This window comes from Macadamia integrifolia, chromosome 4 (genome assembly GCF_013358625.1).
Source record: "Macadamia integrifolia cultivar HAES 741 chromosome 4, SCU_Mint_v3, whole genome shotgun sequence".
Taxonomy (NCBI): domain Eukaryota; kingdom Viridiplantae; phylum Streptophyta; class Magnoliopsida; order Proteales; family Proteaceae; genus Macadamia; species Macadamia integrifolia.
The window spans coordinates 4,716,304-4,720,454 of NC_056560.1; the positions used below are offsets into that span (position 1 = coordinate 4,716,304).

Genomic DNA, 4,151 nt, shown 5'->3' on the forward strand with positions numbered 1-4,151 from the left:
ATACAATGCCATACTAGGGAGGGTTGGTTTGAACCTGCTAAAGGCTGTCGTCTCCACACCACATCTCAAGATGAAATTTCCAACCAAGAACGTTGGTGAATGTCGAGGCAATCAGGAGGCATCCCGGAGGTACTACGCCACTACCTTATGGGGAAGCGAAAAGGCAGGCGAGGCGCTCCTGATAGAAGATCTACGCGATGACACTAGTTATCAAAGGGGGGAACCGGCTGAGGGTCTAATACAAGTTGAGGCCGAAGGGGGTAATAAAGCTCGGTAATTCTAGATTGGGGCTACAATGCCAAGGCAACAACGAGAAAAACTCGTCTCATTCCTCTGAAATAACTCTGAGGTCTTCGCCTGGTCGGCTTCAGACATGCCTGAAATAGATCGGGAGGTAATAGAGCATCATCTGAATATAAACCTGGCAAAGAAGCCGATGCAACAGAAGAAGAGGACTTTCGCCCCTGAAAGGCAGTAGAAAATAGATGAAGAAGTAGAGAAGTTACTGAAGACCCAGTTCATCCGTGAGATCCAATACCCGGAGTGGATATCCAACGTGGTGATGGTCCCGAAGTCAAATGGAAAGTGGAGGATCTGCATCGACCTCACCTGTCACACCCCGTTCACACAGAACCAGGCCAGTGATCGGGTTAACACCGGTTAACCCAAACCTGCCAGGATCATCTGATACAGTATCCAACCACAGCATACACACAAATAAGAAAGTGTTAATCAGTTCAGCGGAAGACTTAATTTACCTATAGATATTCCCATTATACTTGATACCCAAATTGTAATACATAGTTAAGTACATGTGGGCCCGCAGGCATGATATTTACACAAAAAGAATATAATTTACATATCAAGTACACAAAAGGGATCATCAAAAATCAGAGTACAGCTCAGCTTGGTATCAAAGGGATCATAAAAAATCAAGGAGTACAGATAAGCTCGGTATCAAAGGGATCATCAAAATCAATGAGCACAGCTCAGCTCGGTAGCAAAGGGATCATCAAAATTAAAGAGTACAACTCCGCTCGGTATCAAAGGGATCATCAAAAAATTAGAGCCAAGCTTAATTCGGTATCAAAACTGCGGTCCTGCAGTATAGCCCTCGCACAGGCAATCCGTGCGGTGCTCTAATTCCTCGGGGACCCACCAATCCTCTTAAGGGAATTCAACTGTGGGGCCTGACCCTTGCTCTTCAGGTTGATGCCCTACAAAATCATCTAAAAGAGGTGCACACGTGGGATGAGCTCACTAGCTCAGTAAGTGAAAAGAAGGACCACACAGCAGTCCACACAACAAATCACAACCATATGCACTATATGCTATGCAATTCATTTTTTATCACTTCCCCCTAAACAACATTACTAAGTCCTTGGTTTAGTGCTACTACAACCACAGTGCCGTATACTCCGGGTACGAGCTGCGAACTCCATCCCGCTATACGCCCATAGGGCTGTCGAAGAAGGCCCACCGTGAGTACTAGGAAAAGTAAAACATGCCGACCACCGGCTCCCAACATAAAAGTAAATGATAGAAAATAAAGATGCTGACTCCAGCAATTTAAAAGTAGTACGATTGGCCCTCTTGAATATACCACTGGGGTTGTCGACTGTCCTAATGACTAGCTGGGCGTATGTCTAACCGCCACAGTGACCCGACAACCGCGACCACTGCTTCCCCCCAAATGGTAACCCAACACCTCTACCCCTGTTGGGAAGGGTCGTAACACGGGAAGATGATAATCCTACATCGCATGCTCCTATATGACATAGTACGATTGCATAGTGCCTCCGCGTCCCATTCCACGGGCCACCAATGCACTCGTTTCCAAGCCGACTACGGCACCTTGTCTATTAATGCATTATGCACAATGATGTCAACATTCATCACATAAGCATAATGGGTGGGTCACTCAGGTGGGCAGATGTGCCCACCTGTGACCGCCCACCTGAGGGCTGAAAATTGGTCACCAAGTGGGATTTTGATGGAATTCGACCCTCGGCACGAATCTCACTTTTGGCATAAGATATAATATACTTATGCGCTTTAAGATACGGCATCGTACCTGCTTTATCCGTACATGGCCTTATGATATGTGCATGTACACGGCTTGGGTACACCCGTCTCCTTTGGCACTGACTTGGACTTGTCTGGCCAGCCGGTGTTCAAAGTCACCCTTGCCATCATGGTCCATAAGGAACCCGCCTTAACCCTCTCCGGTTCGGGTCCCGCATGGTTAAATCGGGTCAACCGTGTAATCAGACCGGGTTTAAGAAGTAGGGTATTACATTTACCCCCCCTTTCTGAAAATTTCATCCTCGAAATTGGGGTACCTAGTTGTTTAAAAAGTTGAGGGTACTTGGCTAGGATTTCATCCTCTTTCTCCCAAGATGCTTCTTCAAGTGAATGATTTGCCCATCGCACCTTTACATAGGAAATGGAGCGGTTGCGAACGGTTTTCACCTTTCGGTCTAAAATTTAAGCTGGCTGCTCTGTATAGGTCATATCAGCTTCTAGATATTCTGGTTCCACGGGTAATACATGAGATGGATCATGAACGTATCGCTTCAGCATGGATACATGAAATACGTTATGAACATCCCCGAGTGAAGGTGGCAGAGCAAGCATGTAGGCTACTGAGCCAACCCGGGCTAAGATCTTAAATGGTCCAATGTATCTTGGGCTCAACTTCCCCTTTCTGTGAAACCTTTGCAACCCTTTAGTAGGACAGATCTTGAGAATTACCTTTTCTCCTGGCTGAAATTCAATGTCTTTCCTGCGGTTGTCTGCATAGCTCTTTTGACGAGACTGAGCTGCTTTAATCCGTTCTCGAATAACATCGACCTTGTCACAAGTCATCTGTATCATTTTGGGTCCTAACATTCGGCGTTCTCCTGCCTCATCCCAATACAGAGGAGTTTTGCACCTCCTACCATATAATGCCTCATACGGAGCCATCTTAATTGTAGCTTGGTAACTGTTGTTATAGGCCAACTCCATAAGGGGTATATATTCTTCCCAACTACCACACATTTCCATTGCACATGCCCTGAGCATGTCTTCTAATATCTGTATGGTTCGCTCCGACTGACCATCAGTCTGTGGGTGAAAGCAGTACTCAAATTCAATTATGATCCTAAGGCATACTAGAAGCTTTTCCAAAATCTGGAAGTGAATCTTGGGTCCCTATCTGATACAATGCTCACTGGCATTCCATGGAAGTGCACTATGTTATCCATATAAGTTGTGCTAATTTGGCCATACTTCTCGCACTATCTTGTCTTGTATATCTAAATCATCGGGTACACACAATCTACCTCGAAACATCAATGCCCCATCACTGGCTAAAACAAAATCTGGGTCGTTCATTGTTTGATCTTAAACCTTAACTCTGATCCGCTGCAATTCAGGGTCCAAAGGTTGTTTCATTATTACCTTTGTAACACCATTCTAAAATGTTGAGTGTGCTCCTCTTCTGTCTTGGAGTAGATCAAGATGTCATCAATAAAAATAATTACCCATTTATCGAGGACATCATGAAATTCTCGATTCATTAAATCCATGAATGCTGCCAGTGCATTAGTTAACCCAAAAGATAACACTAGGAACTCATAGTGACCATACCGAGTCCTGAATGCTGGCTTGGGTATGTCGCCGCTCTTTATCTTGAGCTAATAATAGCCTGATCGAAGGTCTATCTTTGAAAATACCTTGGCATCCTGCAGTTGGTCAAATAAATCATCAATGCGTGGCAATGGATACCGGTTCTTAATGGTTAGCTTATTTAATTCCTGATAATCGATGCACATACGCAAGCTGCCATCCTTCTTCTTGACAAACAATACTGGGGCACCCCAAGGTGAAACACTTGGGTGAATAAACCCCTTTTCCAATAATTCCTGCAACTGCATCTGCAACTCCTTCAATTCGGCTGGTGACATCCTGTATGGAGCATTAGACACTGGAGCTGTTCCAGGAACCAAGTCTATGGCAAACTCTAACTCTCTATCAGGAGGTAAATGCATCAGATCATCTGGAAAGACATCGGGAAACTCTTTAACCACCTTTACCTCTTCTAGAGGTGTAATCCTTGCATCAACATCAAGTACCAATGCTAAGTAGCCCTGACATCCACTCTCCAA

General features: G+C 44.9%; 1 pseudogene; it reads left to right on the forward strand.

Annotated features, from left to right (window-relative positions):
- Positions 1-373: 373 nt before the first annotated feature.
- Positions 374-4,151, forward strand: part of LOC122077573 — a 29,331-nt pseudogene continuing 25,553 nt past the window's right edge.